The 19,258-nt window shown below is 47.3% G+C and overlaps 1 long non-coding RNA gene and 1 other non-coding gene across 5 annotated transcripts; one reads left to right on the top strand and one right to left on the bottom strand.

The window, feature by feature from the left end:
- Positions 1-333: 333 nt before the first annotated feature.
- On the bottom strand, positions 334-406 carry TRNAK-UUU (transfer RNA lysine (anticodon UUU)). Its single transcript has one exon. It is a non-coding gene; the product is annotated as a tRNA-Lys (tRNA).
- Positions 407-11,622: 11,216 nt separating this feature from the next.
- Positions 11,623-17,520, top strand: LOC123161277 (uncharacterized). 4 transcript variants are annotated; one of them, XR_006480639.1, is made up of 6 exons: positions 11,629-12,089; positions 12,190-13,024; positions 13,172-13,469; positions 13,862-13,956; positions 15,671-16,098; positions 16,885-17,520. It is a non-coding gene; the product is annotated as an uncharacterized lncRNA (long non-coding RNA). The 4 variants fall into 4 exon arrangements; XR_006480637.1 differs by having other exon boundaries at positions 11,623-12,089; positions 12,190-13,469; positions 13,862-15,523; XR_006480638.1 differs by having other exon boundaries at positions 11,627-12,089; positions 12,190-13,469; positions 15,559-16,098.
- Positions 17,521-19,258: the final 1,738 nt, after the last annotated feature.

The following is a 19,258-nucleotide window of genomic DNA, read 5'->3' as shown; positions in this document are numbered from 1 at the left end:
TCGGTGTCAATTAGGCGGTCTATGGACTTTTGTAGCTCTCCACGGGGCTTTTGCACTAATAGGTTTCATGTTACGCCAATTTGAACTTGCTCGGTCTGTTCAATTGCGGCCTTACGCCAATCTGTTGAGATATGGTATGCGACAAGTGAATATTTGAAACAAGAAATGAATTCCAATTTTCGGATAACGGATCCTTCTAATCCAGTCTATCTAATGTCTTTTTCAGGAGCCAGAGGAAATGCATCTCAAGTACGGGGCTTTTCTCAAGGCCAAAGAGTGCTCTTTGAAGGCTACTATGCATCCTTAGGAATACAAGAGTGGTTTTTTTTGTTTTGGGTATAGCAGGACTTGAACCTGCGACCATTAGGTTAAAAGCCCAATGCTCTACCAACTGAGCTATACACCCGATTTTACAAGAAGGCTTGGTGCGGAAAAGAAAAGAGGGCGGCCTGGCCCCTTCCAATTCACTTGGCCATCTGGAGCAGATCGAAAGCTACGCCCCTGGCCATCAGGTCAGATTTGGGAGTTTAAACTACACGGCTGACATTCCCGGAGACTTGATCTCCGACGGATTCGAGCCACAGCCAAGCGCGCCGCACTGTCTTGATGGGTATGATCCAGCTCTACCGCCGAACAGTGCCCTGGAGGCCGCACTAGCGTCCGCTCCGACCTGTAGCTCGGAGCTGACTTCGCCGATCGAGGACGAGTGGCTGGACACCGCCTCGGGGGCTATGATCTCTACGGCGATTGAGCCGAACACCATCCCTGTCCTTTGCAAAGCCCGTGACTCCGAGGTGCCGGACTCCTCTCCAGGCTCTGAACCTCCCGCGCCCCTGCCAATCAAATCCGATTGGGCGTCGGTTATGGAGTTCACTACCACGGAAACCTTTCAGCACTCGCCCTTTGGCGACATCCTGAGTTCACTAAAGTCTCTCTCTTTATCAGGAGAGCCCTGGCCGGACTATGGTCAGGAAGGTTGGGATGCGGACGACGAAGAAATTCAACACCCACCCACCACCCACTTTGTATCCACTGTCGATGATTTAACCGACATGCTCGACTTCGACTCCGAAGACATCGACGGTATGGACGACGATGCAGGAGACAACCAAGAACCAGCGCCTACAGGGCACTGGAAGGCCACCTCGTCATACGACATATACATGGTGGACATCCCAAAAGATGGGAATGGCAATGGAACAGCGGAGGATGACCCCTCCAAGAAATAGCCCAAGCGCCGGCGTCAGCGGCGCCGCTCTAAATCCCGCCACAACAAAAACGGTGATTCCAGCACGGGAGATAATAATACCCCGGACAGTGCCGAAGACAACCCCCTCCAGCAGGATTCAGCACAGGAGGAGGGAGAAGCCAGCCCTCATGATAGAGCGGCAGACAGAGAGGTAGATGACGATAATTATATGCCTCCCTTCGAAGATGAAGCAAGCCTCGACGATGATGAATTTGTCGCGCCCGAGGATCCCGTCGAACAAGAGCGTTTCAAGCGCAGGCTTATGGCCACGGCAAGCAGCCTTAAGAAAAAGCAGCAGCAGCTTAGAGCTGACCAAGACTTGCTAGCTGATAGATGGACCGAAGTCCTTGCAGCCGAAGAGTACAAACTCGATCGCCCCTCCAAGAGCTACCCAAAACGTAGGCTGCTACCCCAATTAGAGGAGGAAGCACCCAAACCTACATCACCAGCGCATGACGCGGCCGACCGGCCACCTCGTGGCCGCGACAGAGAGGCCTCTAGGCCCTCCACTAAAGCCGCACCCCAGTGTCGCTCGAAAAGTACAAAGCCACGGGGAAATGCGCCAGACTTGCGAGACATATTGGAGGACAAGGCAAGGCAAATAATATCGATCTACGGATCGCGTGGGCGCCCCACGACACGTGATGACAACCGTCACGCCAGATACAGCAATTCCGGCCGGGCCGAACACAGTAGACAAAGCTCATTTGAGTTGCGTCGTGATATAGCCCAATATAGAGGCGCCGCACACCCACTATGCTTCACAGACGAAGTAATGGATCATCAAATCCCCGAGGGTCTGAAACCCGTAAACATTGAATCATACGATGGCACAACAGATGCTACGGTTTGGATTGAGGACTATCTCCTTCACATCCACATGGCCCGCGGTGATGATCTACACGCCATCAAATACCTCCCACTCAAGCTTAAAGGACCAGCTCGGCATTGTCTCAACAGCTTGCCAGCAGAATCAATTGGTTGTTGGGAAGACCTGGAGGCCGTATTCCTTGATAACTTCCAGGGCACATATGTGCGACCACCAGACGCTGATGACCTAAGCCACATAATTCAGCAGCCAGATGAATTGGCCAGACAATTCTGGACACGGTTCTTAACCAAGAAAAAACAAATTGTTGACTGTCCGGATGCAGAGGCCCTTGCAGCCTTCAAACATAACATCCGCGACAAGTGGCTTGCCCGGCACCTAGGACAGGAAAAGCCGAAATCCATGGCAGCCCTCACATCACTCATGACCCGCTTCTTCACGGGAGAGGACAGCTGGCTAGCTCGCAGTAACAACCTGACCAAAAACCCTGGTAGTTCGGATACCAAGGACAGCAATGGCAGGTCACGTCGCAACAAGCACAAGCGCCGCATTAACGATGATAATGCTGACGATATGGCAGTCAATGCCGGATTCAGAGGCTGTAAACCTGGTCAGCGGAAAAAGTCGTTCAAAAGAAATACTCAGGGCCCGTCCAATTTGGACTGAATACTCGATCGCTCGTGCCAGATACATGGCACCCCCAAAAAACCAGCCAACCACACCTACAGGGATTGTTGGGTGTTCAAGCAGGCAGGCAAGTTAAATGCCAAAAACAACGACAAGGGGTTGCATAGCGATGACGAGGAGGAGCCCCGTCCGCCGAACAATAGAGGACAGAAGAGCTTTCCCCCACAAGTGCGGACGGTGAACATGATATACGCAACCCACATACCCAAAAGGGAGCGAAAGCGTGCACTAAGGGACGTATACGCGATGGAGCCCGTCGCCCCAAAGTTCAACCCGTGGTCCTCCTACCCGATCACTTTTGATCGAAGGGACCACCCCACTAGCATCCGCCATGGTGGATTCGACGCATTGATTCTTAACCCAATCATTGACGGATTTCACCTCACTAGAGTCCTGATGGACGGCGGCAGCAGCCTGAACCTGCTTTACCAGCATACAGTGTGCAAAATGGGCATAGACCCCTCAAGGATTAAACCCACAAAAATGACCTTTAAAGGCGTCATACCAGGTGTAGAGGCCAACTGTATAGGCTCAGTTACACTCGAAGTGGTCTTCGGATCCCTAGATAACTTCTGAAGCGAGGAATTAATCTTTGACATAGTCCCGTTCCGCAGCGGCTATCATGCACTACTCGGACGAACCGCATTTGTAAAGTTCAATGCGGTGCCGCACTACGCATACCTCAAGCTCAAGATGCCAGGCCCTCGAGGAGTAATCATGGTCAATGGAAACACCGAACGCTCTCTCCGAACAGAGGAGCATACGCCGGCCCTCGCGACAGAAGTACAAAGCAGCCTCTTAAGGCAATTCTCGAGTCCGACTACTAAACGTCCGGACACCGTCAAGCGTGCCCGGAGTAACCTATAACAAGACCGTCTGGCACGTTCTGAGCACGCGTAGCACTGCGGCCCCAACCCCAGCCCTCGCGAAATCGCGAGACCAGTACCACGCGTACATTACTATGCTCTGGAGATACCATGGGCATAGGGGGAGGGGCACGACCACGGCATGCCCAGAGTGCGGCTCAACCGCACCAGGGGCTCCCAATTGTGTCATTCTTTTTTTTTTCTTATTCTCAGGACTCCGTTTTCCAGAAGCCCTGTCCGGCAGTAGAATCGCCAAATTCACGATGCAACAGCCATGGAAGCAGAAAAGCTACGTCGAATGTCCAGGTGGTCTCTATTACGAGCAGTATACCTGTTTTACATACCATCCCGCAGCCTACCCCTGGAGGGGGACATGTTAAATAGTCCCATCCCTTGCTTATCACACTATTTGTATCATTCTGCTTTCATTGCAGTATCTTTTGAATAAACAATACATAGCTTCTGCTTATTATTGCATTCCTTTTTTTCCATAAAATGTTCATCTATGACATGTTGCACCCGTACAACTTGGTACGGCCAATACACCAGGGGCTTAAGTACCCCAAAACATGGTGTGATAAGTCCGAACACTTTCACAAGTGCGGCACCCCGAACTTATAGCATTATATGCATCGGCTCCGAATCATGTCTTGGGTCAATAGTTGGGTTTGCCCGGCTCCCATGTTTTGGTACCTTACGTTCCGTTATATCGGCTAAGGTAGCGCTGGGAGAACCACTGCGATTGTGCCCCGGTTGAGCTGGGTTGAGCACCTCAGTGGAGAAAGCTAAAACTGACCGTCATGATAGGGCGAGAGCCGGTCGCTGTTCGAGAGGTTTTTCGGGTCCCTAAAGACTCACGCTGCTTAGAGCGAGGAGTCGGCATTGTCCGGCCAAGGCGTGGATAGCGCCCCGAACTCGGTCTTCCGAATACCAGGGGCTTTGCCGAAATTTAAAATTATAGAATTCTATGGCTAAGTGAGAGTGTTCAAGCATTATAGTCCGGTTTCCTCGTTCGTCGTGTTGAACGCCTCCCTCGAAGGACCCAAGAATGGGAACAAGAGCGCTCAAGTTTATCCCGAACACCCCAACACTCGTGGCATGGGGGCTGAAGCCAATGACTCGCCATCTCTCAAATTTGATAAACGGCCACACAGAAGGTAATATTTTAAATTAACAAGCATTGCTTAGCGCATATGAACAAAGTTTTCAGCGTACAGGATAACAAATGCGAGTCTACTCAAAAATTACATCTTTGGAGCATTCACCCGCTATAAGGCGGGCACCCTTCAGGACGCCCTCATAGTACATCTCGGGCTTGCGATACTCCTTGCCTGGCGGTGGCGCATCCGTCACAAGCTTCTCGGCGTCCATCTTGCCCCAGTGCACTTTAGCATGGGCAAGGGCCCGACGGGCACCTTCAATGCAGACGAAACGCTTGATGACTTCAGTCCATGGACAGGCGTCCACCAACCGCCGCACCAGACCGAACTAGCTCCCAGGAATGGCTTCTTTAGGCCATAGCCGAAATATGAGGCCCTTCATGGCCTGTTCGGCCACCTTGTGGAGCTCGACCAGCTGCTTCAGGTGGTCGCTCAGGGGCACCGGATGTCCGGCCTCAGCATATTGAGACCAGAACACCTTTTTCGTCGAGCTCCCCTCCTCGGCTCGGTAGAACGCGGCAGCATCGGACACACTACGGGGCAGATCTGCGAACGCTCCTGGAGAGCTCTGGATTCGGGTAAGTAATAGATAATTCACCTTTACATGCTTGCTTTGCATATAGAATGCCTTACCCGCCGCTATATTTTTTATCGCCTCAATCTCCTGGAGGGCCTTCTGGGCTTCGGCCTTAGCGGCTTTGGCACTCTCAAGAGCCAAGGCGAGCTCGGACTCTCGAGTCTTCGAGTCATGCTCCAAACTCTCGTGTTTTTCCACGAGAGCCTGGAGCTCTTGCCGCACCTCCGCCACCCGCGCCTCCTACTTCTCTCGCTCGGTACGCTCCGCGGCCGCACTGTTTTCGGCCTTGGACACCGCTTCCTTCAGGGTCGCCACCTCATTCGTACCCCCTGCAATACTCACGTTATTCCTGTCATTTTTTGCAACCAAATCCTTTCTACAAGGTATTACTTACCTTCCTTGTCCTCGAGCTGCTTCTTGGCAAGGCCGAGCTCGTTCTCGGACCGCTCGAGGCTCTCCTTCAATGCATTGACCTTCGCAGTCAGTGCGGCAGAGGTCAGCAGCGCAGCCTGCATTCCCATATTGACATATTTATGTTAGACTCCTGCATATATCTTTTTAGATCCTCAGCTCGGCTTTTCTTTCCGAACACCGAACTAAGCAACAGGGGCTACTGTCTATGCGGTAATATTCTTACATATCTTAAAAACTTACCTCAAAGCCTATTAGAAGGCTGGTACATGCTTCAGTCAGCCCACTCTTGGCGGACTAAACTTTTTGGATCACCGCACTCATGATAGTGCGGTGCTCCTCGTCGATGGAGGCGCCGTTAAGTGCCTCCAGCAAGCTATCCGGTGCCTCCGGTTGGACGAAGGCCACCGGCATCGCAGTCTTGCCCTTCTTATGAAGGGGCCGCCTGCCGGACTTCGGAACCACTGTAGGTTCCGGTATGGAGTTCGGCACATGGCCGGACTTAGAGCCCTCTGAGGTTTTGCCCCCTTTGCGCCCGGAGTCCGGGAGGTTGCCTGTGGCGCCTCCAGGACCACCTCCTCCTGGTTGGGCCCCTTTTGGGACTCCACCGCAACGTCGTCTGCGTCACGAGGGGAGGAGGCGGTCGGAAGTGAAGTGCTATTCACATCCGACGAATCCAGGGAGCCGCTCGACAAAGCGGGGAGGTCGTCCTTGGGCGGGCTACATGGTTGTATTCAGTGTTAGAAGACACTATGCGACAAATGAAAAATCATGAGTTATTCTGGAATCCGGACACTTACGATATCGCCAGGGGCTTGGCCCTCGAGGGCCACTCCTTTTCGCCGTCGTCGGTGTTGGTGGAAAAGTCCGGAGGAAGGGTCCTTCCTTTCTTGGACCCTCCGCCCCCCCAGCTGGGGCGGCCTTCCTTTTCTTCTCTCCCCCCGCTGGGGGAGAGGCCTCTTTTTCCTCCTCCTCGTCTTCACGGGAGGAGTCTGCCTCGGAATCGTCGGATGATGAGTCCGACAACACCCGGGCATTCCTTCGAGTTCTCGTGGCCTTCTTCTTGGCCTTCTTCTCTGGCACCACATGAGGTGCCAGAACCAGCAGCCCCGTCAAGCGGGCGTCCGTTGGGTCTTCTGGCAAAGGAGCCGGATAGTTAACCTACCCGGACATCTTCAGCCAGTCCTGTCAAAGGTAAGGGAGTTTAGATCCCACATAGAGTCAGACTATGAAAAACAAGAGTCCCGTAAAGGGTAGAATAGCTTACCTCGCTGGCCTGACGCCGTGAGCTGAATCCGCGATCTTCGGTAGCGGATGCGGGGGCCTTGGTGCCCTTAAACAGCACCTTCCAAGCATCTTCGTACGTAGTGTCGAAGAGCTTGTGCAAGGTTTGGTGCTGTGCCGGATCAAACTCCCACAATTTGAAGGCCCGTTGTTGGCATGGGAGGATCCGGGGGATGAGCATGACCTGGACTACGTTGACAAGCTTGAGATTCTTGTTCACCAGTTTTTGGACGCAGGTTCGAAGTCCGGTCAGCTCTTCCGAATCTCCCCACATTAGGCCCGTCTCTTTCCAGGAGGTGAGCCGTGTGGGGAAACCAGATCGGAATTCAGGGGCCGCCGCCCATTTGGGGTCGCGCGGTTCAGTGATGTAGAACCACCCCGATGGCCACCCCTTTATTGTCTCCACGAAGGAGCCCTCGAGCCATAGGACGTTGGCCATCCGACCCACCATGGCGCCTTCGCACTCCGCTTGGCGGCCGGCCACTACCTTCGGCTTGACATTAAAAGTCTTCAGCCATAAGCCGAAGTGGGGCTGGATGCAGAGGAAGGCCTCACACACGACGATGAACGTCGAGATATTGAGGATGAAGTTCGGGGCCAGATCGTGGAAATCTAGGCCATAGTAGAACATGAGCCCCCGGACAAATGGGTGAAGTGGAAAACCTAGTCCGCGGAGGAAGTGGGTGAGGAACACCACCCTCTCATGGGGCCTGGGGGTGGGGAGGAGCTGCCCCTTGTTGGGGAGTCGATGCGCGATGTTGCTGGACAAGTATCCGGCCTTCCGCAGCTTTTTGACTTGTTCCTCCGTTACGGAGGAGACCATCCACTTGCCTCCCGCTCCGGCATGGCTGGGGAAGGTTGAGGCGAGATGTGCAGACTTGGGCGCTGGAGCTCGAGTGCGCGGAAATGGATGAGCAAAGGAGGAAGAAGGCATAGGTGAAAAGGTGGATCCTTATCCCCTTATATGGACGGACGAAGCTATGCGTCCCCCACCAGCCTGGTAAAACTCGCTTATATCCCAAGCGCCGTAATCAATGGCGCAGTTGGGATACCCACACCCGTATTGATGAGAATCCCGGAATAAGGGGGCACGATCTCCGCTTAGATAAGACGTGCCAAGGAAGCCGCCTCGCTAAACACGCTGAGGTGGGATAGTAAAAACCGATTGCAATAAAGGCTTGGCCGTGGTGTGACGTCACGCCGCAGAATACGTCAGCCGATTGAATTTGTGTAAAGATTATTCTCTCTACGGTGGTATGTGGAACTTATTTTGCAGAGCCGGACACTATCCTTGTGTTCAAAATCTTTTATGAAGTGTTCGGAGGAGGAACCCGCCTTGCAATGCCGAAGACAATATGCCCGCCGGACTCGTCGTCATTGAAGCCTGGTTCAGGGGCTACTGAGGGAGTCCTGGATTAGGGGGTGTCCGGATAGCCGAACTATCACCATTGGCCGGACTCCTGGACTATGAAGATACAAGATTGAAGACTTTGTCCTGTGTCCGGATGGGACTTTCCTTGGCGTGGAAGGTAAGCTTGGCGATACGGATATGTAGATCTCCTACCATTGTAACCGACTCTGTGTAACCCTAACCCTCTCCGGTGTCTATATAAACCGGAGGGTTTTAGTCCATAGGACGAACAACAATCATACCATAGGCTAGCTTCTAGGGTTTAGCCTCTTTGATCTCGTGGTAGATCTACTCTTGTACTACCCATATCATCAATATTAATCAAGCAGGAGTAGGGTTTTACCTCCATCGAGAGGGCCCGAACCTGGGTAAAAACATCGTGTCCCTTGTCTCCTGTTACCATCCGCCTAGACGCACAGTTCGGGACCCCCTACCCGAGATCCACCGGTTTTGACACCGACATCGAGCGCTCTAGTCATGTCTCCCTGCCACACACAAACTTGACATGTGCCCTCTAACGTTCCGGTAGGCCAGTCACCCTATATCTTTGACTTGCACACACACACAATTTCGATGGCTCTCTTCATCAATCTCACACCCACCCACTTCATCCTCTCTTCGACTCTATCGATAGCTATGACCCCTCCCTCTCTTCTCGTGGATTTCCCGACCCTCTATATATGATATGGATAGGCCTCCATTTCACACACATTGCATGCAAAATTTTGTTTGAGATGTCATCGACACGTATTCCCACAAATAATTCACGAAATCAACCCCCACCCCAAAACAAAAAACACTCACGAACGCGGTTTGTATCTCTCACACACACCCACGTAAGTGGGAGACGTGCACGAAGAGAAGAGGTGCATGCACGGTGCACGTACTCCCGTCTCTTTCCCAACCACACCCGCGCGGGTACACGGTGGAGCTCATTTCTGTACGAAAAAGGCAGCCCATGTGGTAATTTGGCACATGTACTGGTTGTCCACTTGGTGGAGGGAGGATCGTCTACCACGGGTGAACAAACAAATTGCGACTTGACGCGTTATGTTAAATTAAAAAAAGAGGCAAACCATGTGTGGCCTACCTTAGAAGCAAGGCTCTATACACTGGAGTACTTTTGATGTGTCCCGTCAACTTGCAGAATGAGGAGAAGCTTGCTTAGTACGCTGTCTCCCCCGCCCACGGGCGCGGTGGCTCGCAGTATGAGGCGAAGCTTGCTCCGCCTTACGCCCGCTCCCTCGCCCATGCGCGCGGTGGCTCGCAGGACGAGGAGAAAAAAATACTACTCCCTCCGTTTACTCCTCGTCCCTACTACCTTGGTTATAGAGATCATATCATATTGTTTGGAATATATATGTCCTTTTGTAGATTTCAATATGAACTACTAGTACATACTCCAAACACTGATGTATATAGACGTATTTTAGAATGTAGATTCACTCATTTTGCTCCGTATGTAGCACTCTCCCTCGCCACTCGACCCTCGCCCACGTGGTGGACGTGCAGCAATTCATTCGGTCTCATATAGCCAGAACGATATATACTGCACTACCATTATTGCTCGACTTCCCGAAGAGGCGAAGAGCCAATCGCAAGGTTAACATTTTGGAGATGCCAAGCGCAAGGTTATAGCAGAACGAGTAGTAGGTGCCGCGTCATTTATAAATAAAGCTTTTTTTTCTTTAGTGGCACGTACGCAATATGATAGGTTCATATGGAGAGAAAAGGAAACCGCTCCACTATATACATTGTCAGGATGGGCCAGCCTACACGGTTGCTTGCTGGGGTTGCTCTCTTCATACCCTCTCGCACAAAACGACTGTGGCCACATCTCTAACATCCCGGCGGATCACATCCGCTGGAGGAAGGGGTGGATGCTTAGTGTAGATGCGGTTGCCGTCGCCGACGGTGAAAACCCACTATTGGCACGTCCCGATCAGGGATCCCTGCCGTTCTCTCTCACAAAGCCGGTGAGGTTGCCTTCATCCCCTGCTCACTGCCGCAACGTGGGTAGTTGCCGCCTCCTGCCGCCCTCCTCAAGGTTGAGCTACGTCCCTCAGGTACAACTCCCTTTACAGCTGGCTTGCACCACTGCTCCAGCTGCCCACATCACTCCCTGTGGATATTTCTCTACTTCTTTGCCCCGCACATACCTCTACTGGCTTCTACGTATTGTATTTGTGATGAGTTTATGTCTCATCAACTAGTCCCAGTAATCTTATTCTAATCATGTTTCTTCAATTTCTTTGCCACAGGGGATGCTCATCTCAATTTTGGTGAAACTGCACAAAATGATCCGATGGTCAAAAGGTGCAAACTTTATTTATTAGGAAGCTCGAACGTTGCCAGCAAATTTAAGCCTGGTTAGGGTTCACGGTTCAAGGGCTAGGGACTGCATGGATCGGTTTTTTCTTTAGCTGCCTCTGTTCCAAAATAAGTGTCAACTTTAGTAATAGTACAACTTTGTACTAAAGTTTGCACAAAGTTGAGACACTTATTTTGGAACGGAGGGAGTACATATTTGCTATGATCTGTCAGTCATTGAGATGCAATAGCATGCATGTTAGTCTCCTTTGTATTTGATGAAATGTTGCAACGGGCAACCTTGGACGCAAGATACATGTAACAGAAGCTGGAAGCTTCATAGCATTTTACAAATTTATCTTGCTGATAAATTACAGTATGTACTATACTAGTACTTCCTCCTTTCCTAAATATAAGTCTTTGTAGAGATTTCACTATGAACCACATGCGAATGTATATAGATGCATTTTAAGTGTAGATTCATTCATTTTGTTCCGTATGTAGTTCACCTAGTGGAATCTCTACAAAGACTTATCTACTAGTAATAGCTAGCCCCCACTACTAGGAATTCGCTATCCTCTCCTTGAGCCACATCATCAAAATTATTGTAGCCGTTAGATGAACTAAATCTGTACTCCTAATGAAGCAGTTGGTAGTATCCGCCGGTTAATTTTCGTCCCACCAAAGACGGTTAATTTTCGTTCTCGATCCCACCTCCCGCAACCTAGCGATTCCCCCCTTCCGCCCTGGAGACCGACAAAAAAAATCGGTATGCTACCACGATGCCGTTATGAATTATGAAACACTACAGTTCATCCACAGAAAATCATCCTAAAAAAATCTACGAAGGTTAACCTATGAAAAAAAGCCAGACGCTCGCTCCCTCGTGCCCTCGATGCCCACTGCCGCTCTTCTCCGCCCCAACCCCAACCCCGCCGCCGCCTCAATCCCACCGCCGTCGGCCTCCTCCTCCTCTAGCGCCGCCGCTCCAGCCCCTCACCTTCTCAGCCTGGATCCGTGCGACAAGGTGTGGGGCTATGGGAGAGAAGGCTCCATATCGCGCGACAAGGTGAGGGGGCGCCCAGATCCGCAGCGGCACCACTGCGCCCTCATCCTCCTGGCCCTCGAGGTCGGCCATGGAGGTCTGGCCCGGCCAATGGATGGATGGGGATGAAACCCTAGCCCAACACCCACCCATGGATGGATGGGGATGGGGCGACGACGGCGACGACGGCCTTCTCTCGGTGCTTGCTGATGTGGTGGACATCGACGTCGGTGACGGGTTGCAGCACGTAGACATCAAAGGTACTGACGCCCTCCATCCTCCTCCCCTCGCCTCCCCTCCCCTCACCTCATCTTCTTCTTCTGGATTTTTCGATTTGATCCGTGCGGTTGGTTTCTGCAGGCTGCGGGTGTGACGGAGGAGCACCATGGCGGGCGTGCAGACCATGGCTCGCTATGGAAGGCCCTTCCCTCCCCTCTCTCTGTTCGGGCCATGCTCAGGCAGTCTTTTCTCTTCTCTTCCCGCAAAAAAGTCTTTTCTCTTCATGATCTGAACATGTTGGAGGCCATTATTTCTCCTCTGCCATACTTTGCTGCTGCTGCCATGTTAACTGAGAGTTGGTAGCCAATATCAAGTGATTTGGAATTTTTGTTGATCTGAACCATAATTTAATGATATTGTTCAACATGGCTCTTGATAGTTTAATGATTCAATCAAATTTCATTGCAAAGTATACTGGACCAGGCTTTCCTTCTTTCTAATGCGGTGTTAGTTGGCATTAAGTTGTGAAATCCAAATCCATACATTTACAGTTCTTGTTGTTCTAATTACACAAGTATTTTCACATTTTTTGTTAACTAATCTTCACACCGAACTCCATCTCAGTAACCAGACCTGATATAGTAGTTAGTTTTGGCATTAGACACAACAACTTTGACATTGATAATTTCCTCATATATTTAGTAGGACAATAAACTTGTCTAGCATTTCATTATGAGTTGCAGGCTCTGAAAATAAATGTATGTGCCCCCTAAATGATTAAACGTGTGGTTTTTGAATTATGCATGCTGACAATCATTATTCAACAATATTCCTTTTCACTGAAATATAACCATGTAATGCTTACGATTTAATCTGGTTATCTACACAACTAAATGGGTTAATGTTATGCTTACTATCTTTTGGCATATGTAATGCGTGGAAGGAAACCAGTGTCTTTTGATAGGGATTTCTAGAGGTAACATGCCTCTGACTGTATGCACTAAATTTAAGACGCTTTGTTTAGAAGATGCTTTCTTCAGTAGTACTACATATTTTTATGATTTCCTGTAACTTGCTGATATGGCACCGATTTGCCGCATGGTGTGCTACAACTACACTCCAGGGGAATATTTGTTCAGAATCTTCAGTCTTGTAATTTTCTACTTGATGACCTGCTCGCCGCGACCGCCCAAACCCCAGGCCACACTTCCTCTTCCACTCCGCGTACTCCTGGTTGTAGCCCCAGCTCGCCACAGGCAGGGATCGGCGGCTCGCTGGCGTGGCGCGTGGCAGGGAGAGAAGGGGGGCAAGATCGGCGAGGCAGAGTTCTTCCGGAAGGACGGCGTGGTGGGCGACATGGACGGATACCTCAACTACCTGTCCCTCGAGTATGACTTCGTCTCGGACACCAATCCTACTTGGTAAGACTTCCTTGCTCTTTCCTCCCTTCTCTCTGTTTAGAAACTGAAAAGGTTGTGATGCAAAAACTTGATTTGTTGCTACCTGTATTCAGACTGATCTGCTATGGGTGCGGTTCCTTGTTGCAGAGTTTTCTATATTTCAATTAATTTCAAAGCAGATGATAAACTGAGATCTACTTGTCAATTTATACTGTATCTCAGATCTCATTTGTCCCTTGAGTATTAGCTTCTTCACGACAATTTCAAAGTTACATGTACCATAGTAAGCCAATCAAAATCTCCACCATATTAGTCTGATGCTTTTTTACCCGCTCATCCTGAATTAGTAGGCACTTTCCAATAGGATCAACTTTGTTGTACAAACTCACTTGTATTTTCCATGTTATTTGCAGGGTATCTTCAAGGTCTATGCTCCAAATATAAATAAGATTTGGTCCGCCGAGCCCTTCATTGGCGTCCTCCTGGGACACCTCCATGTAGCACCAAGGTAAAAAAACACCCTGTTGTTCGTCCCTTTCAATTGAAATATTCCTTTTACATGCTCAGGTCATAAGTTTGTGATCTGCAAGGTTTATATGAAAAAGGATTTCCAATTATGGTAAGTTGTAGCTTATTGATCCCAACTGTTAGACCATGTGAGCTCACTGATTTTGCCATCTGAATGTCTGTAGAGTGAAACAAACGTAGCAGTCGTATGCCATCTGTTTGCCGAGTTGCATCATTAGCCTGAGCAGATAGCCGTCTTGCATATTGTTTGCCCCAATAATATTTCTCATTTTTCCTCATGCATCTTTTGCCCCCATTGGAGTTATGGTTATCTTCTTACATGGTTGGCATGCCAATTTTGTAAACAAGGAACCAGTCATAATCAGCAATCCTGATTAGCTTATGCCCATTGCCTCGTATCAATTTTGAGTCTTAGTTTGTTCACCATAATCAATAAGTGGGACCTTTCATTTCTTCACAAATGTTGGCCAACCCACCAAATCGTTCAACTCATCAACTCACAAACTGCATGACCATCAAGCAAGCTAGCACAAGCTATTTAACTAAAGAAAAGTCAGTCTGTAATGTGACTACAAATTAGATTACAGAGGGAAGTTTGCAAATCACTAGCTCTGAAAGCATAAAATATATTCCGATTTCTAGGCCACTACATTATTTTGAAACATGAGCTTTTTTAAAACTGAGTGTTTGACGTAGCTTGCTGTTATTGTCAAACTGGAATAGCGAGTATATATTTGTTTCCTTTTGGTTTAGGAAAGTGAAAAAAAAGATGCCGTTTGTATGCCAGGAATGGCATATGTGAACGACTCGGGTGGTAGTTTTTAGGGTAGGGGCAAGGGGCATTTTTTATAAACTGCCATGGCAGTTCTTTAATTTAGTGCAATTTTTTGAGAAAACAGCCATCCACAGGATCTTGATTGTGTGGTTCTGTGTGTGTTCACTGGGACCTCATCACCAGCGAACGTTCGCCGGGTATTGTTCAACATGGCTCTTGATAATTTAATGATTCAATCAAATTTCATTGCAAAGTATACTTGACCGGGCTTTCCTTCTTTCTAATGCGGTGTTAGTTGGCATTAAGTTGTGAAATCCAAATCCATACATTTACAGTTCTTGTTGTTCTAATTACACAAGTATTTTCACATTTTTTTGTTAACTAATCTTCACACCGAACACCATCTCAGTAACCAGACCTGATATAGTAGTTAGTTTTGGCATTAGGCACAACAACTTTGACATTGATAATTTCCTCATATATTTTAGTAGGACAATAAACTTGTCTAGCATTTCATTACGAGTTGCAGGCTCTGAAAATAAATGTATGTGCCCCCTAAATGATTAAACGTGTGGTTTTTGAATTATGCATGATGACATGCATTGGCAATCATTATTTAACAGTATTCCTTTTCACTGAAATATAACCATGTAATGCTTACGATTTAATCTGGTTATCTAGACAACTAAATGGGTTAATGTTATGCTTACTATCTTTTGGCATATGTAATGCGTGGAAGGAAACCAGTGTCTTTTGATAGGGATTTCTGGAGGTAACATGCCTCTGACTGTATGCACTGAATTTCAGATGCTCTGTTTAGAAGATGTTTTCTTCAGTAGTACTACATATTTTTATGGTTTCCTGTAACTTGCTGATATGGCACCGATTTGCCGCATGGTGTGCTATAACTACACTCCAGGGGAATATTTGTTCAGAATCTTCAGTCTTGTAATTTTCTCCTTGATGACAATGACCATGTTGTGCTGGGGGATTTGGGATTCCATCCTTGCCGTATGGACTTCCGCTGCCAAATCCAGATCTTATCCAAAGACATGGGACTCCAAATTACATGCCCCAGAACATTGGCGACCAAACATCAGAGGCCCAATTAGTTACTATACTGACTCATTGGGGTTTCGCTTGGAGCATTCTTGAGATGTTCAGTGGTGTTCAGACTTGGTGTGCCAAATCACCAGATGAGATTTATCAGTCAGTTGTCCTACAGAAAGAGAAACCGATGTTCCTGTACAATTTACCTATGGAGGTCGCTAATGTCCTCTCTGGCTGCTATGAGTATGACTTTCGGGATCACTCCTTGATGTTAGATATCTTACAATCATTTGAAAGGTAACATGCTAAAACTCTGTTTCTGCTTCTGCCTTGTTAACTTATATAATTTGGTTAAACTGCCATGAATGGGTGATTTTACCATATTTCATTTTCATATTTGCTTATATTATATTGTACAAACTACTAAGCATTATTGAAGTTTGTCACATGAAAGCATGGAACTGCTTTCTTAGTTGTGTCGTTTATAGTCATATATGGTCAATGCACGTTTATTTTCCTCTAGAGTTTACTTTTACTATGTCCTGGTACTGGTTTTCTCTACAGGTTTCTCTACATTAGCTTTGCGTATTCAAATTTTTTTATTCCTGACAAGACGTGCTTTGCACATGCACACTTACTTATATGAATCAAGCCTTACATGATTTGCTCTTTTACTGATGGACTGAGGAGTTCAGAGATGTATAACAGCCGTATTGATCCAAATGACAAGTATGGCAGTGCTAACCTGCTTACCTAGAATTTTACTACACCCTAAGACATGCAAATCTGCATAATAGGAATGGCTAGCTGTTTTCTGGTCTAGAACCGTGACATGTGGTGGCATCTCTCACCATGTCTGCACATAGTGTTTAGGCATGATTCTTGCATACTGTCAAGACTCGAGAAGGGCGCGACATTTTTTCCTGAACTAACTTTTTTTTTGCTTACCGGTTGAACTCGGTTTCAACTCTTACCTAAGTAGTTGATAGGCAAGCCTGATGCAGGTGTATGGAAATTATGCAATTCCATTAGGTTTGGAGTTGTCCAGTATACTACTGAGTCCTACATATTTTGTTGATGCAGGTTGGAGGTGACACATGAACGCTGGCAATGCAAAATAGCAGATATAAAATAACTGCAGCTCAGGCCATGTAGTTCTACAACAACCAAGGAAGAAGTCTGTTTTTAAGCCGACCTCGGCCAAGCATTTAAGCTTATATGGGTGCTCTCTATTTTTCAGAGTTGCGTGTACTGAGAACGCCCATGATTTAGGGCCAAAAATCTAGACAAAGTGACAAAACTGAAATACGAGACTTACTTGAAGCCAGTGATAGCCCATTGAAGGATGCCGATTGTGGCTATCCAACTACAACAATGTGCTTGCAACTCATGAGTGGCAAAGTATAACATGCCTCCTTTATTAAAGAAGCCCCTTCAATTTATGTATGCAGAATGCTGTGAAGGACTCGTGACAAAGCTAGATCTGTATGCATGTCTTAATGTATTTTCATACTAGCTTGAGTAATGTACTCTTGCCCGCCGCACGGCACCACCTTTGTAGTGTATTCTTGGTCGCTTGTTGCTCAATTAGGTTATTCTATTTCCTTTTTCTTTTTATTCACAATTGTTGCCATGAATGTGCCGTGCATTTGGTCCTATCAACAATTTAAACCTGTCAATTGAGAAAGGATATGCACATCATCAGTGCACTTCTATTTATTTTGAGTATAAATGAGTAGTTAATTTGCTAATTAAAATTGTTTTCCTGTGGGTATATTCATCTCATTAGAAGGTTCTTTTATGCGACTTTGGTCTTTCTAAATATTGTGTGGGTTTTTTCCTTTCCTGGTTTAGCTTTGCGAAACAATGATTATTCTAGCGCGTGATCTACTCACGCCTATTTACCTTATTGTATAGTTTGTCATTCTAGAACACTAGACCTTTCTCCACAGCTGATATGTTGATATGACAAGTTTAATTTGCCTTTAGTCTTCGTAGAACTAATTTTGCATTCTAGGAAGGGGGCAAAATGGTCTTGACCACCGGCAGACTCTTCTAACATCTCACCATCACTCCCACGGGTAGCGTTGTAGTCGAGTCCAACAATTCAACTTCTGAAAATAACATGTAGGCCGAACCAAGAGGGAATAGTATACAGTACTTCATTTCACCCAGGAGAGCTTCAGTTATATGAAAATTAATTAATTTTAATATGGATTTCGATATTCAATACCCACATGAATTGTATAAGTTGCTTTGCTCGAGATGTGTTCAGATATAAATTTCAGGGAATTTTGTTCAGATATTAATTTGTTTGTTGCCAACAATACATTGAATTATAACTATAATATTGCAGGAACAAATGTCATGTGAAGCAAATAATTTCCTTAGAAAAAAGTAAGCTCCGTTTGCACTATTAATTAGCTTCCTGGGTTATTTCACTTGACAACATAAATGGACTTGTTTCTTCTATAGCCTAATTGAACAGTAAGAGTCTCTCTTACTTTCATTGCTAAGAAAACAAATAAACCTAGATACAGACATGCATCTCAATCTCTTGTTTTGAAGTTAAACTGTTTGTAGATACTTTTTGATGTACCTTTTGAACCCATGAACTTAATGTTGTGCTTGTAGTGTTGGTTCTGGGTTTAGAATCAATTTAATATGTGGATTGATATCCCACCAACCACAAAACGGAATTTTTTATTTTGATATTCTGCTGGTTTTCTGGTTGAGGATTTCCATCGAGAGTGAATGTATAATCCAGTCAACGAACCCAAGATGTTTACCAGCACCATCACGATGATCTTTCTTAGCCTGCTCGACCCAACCAGTCTTCTAATATTCATCTCATGGTAGGCATGTTTTGCAAAAATGCAGCAACAACATTTTTTTGGTCACATATGTTAAACTTGTGCTATGAACTGTTAGCATATTGGCTCTCCTTTGCTTCGACTTTAAATAGGATATTCACTCCAAGGAGAGGAAAATCACATACAATTTTTCACATTTACCCTTCTGAATTAATTGCCTAACTGTTTAATGATTTTTTAGGAGGGTCAAGAAAAAGACGCAAAAGCATAGCTTGCTCCTTGGTTCCAGTTTCTGCAGCCACCATTGATAAGCATGGGGCTGAGCAAATGAGTATCAAAGGGAAGTAAAGGAAACTTCGTCCTCTAGGCTGCTTGCGATGTAGTTCTCCAGCAGCTTTAGCGCCAAGGTAAAACTTCATCTATTTCGCAAACTGGGATAACACCCACTGTTTTCACTTATTTTGAATTGATAGACCTATAATACCATTGATAAGTGTGATGATGCCATAGTTTCCTAATTACTATGATAACTTACCAGATAAGGAGGTGGGAGAGGCGCAGCCCAAGGAGGTCAGGGGAGGAGGGCAACAAGGCTGGGGATCGGAGGCGGAGGCTGACGGGGAAGAGAATGATCAAGCATGTAA

This window comes from Triticum aestivum, chromosome 7B (assembly GCF_018294505.1).
Source record: "Triticum aestivum cultivar Chinese Spring chromosome 7B, IWGSC CS RefSeq v2.1, whole genome shotgun sequence".
NCBI classification, from domain to species: Eukaryota; Viridiplantae; Streptophyta; class Magnoliopsida; order Poales; family Poaceae; genus Triticum; species Triticum aestivum.
Note: the sequence above shows the minus strand (reverse complement) of the source record. Positions and strands in the feature narration are given on the sequence as shown.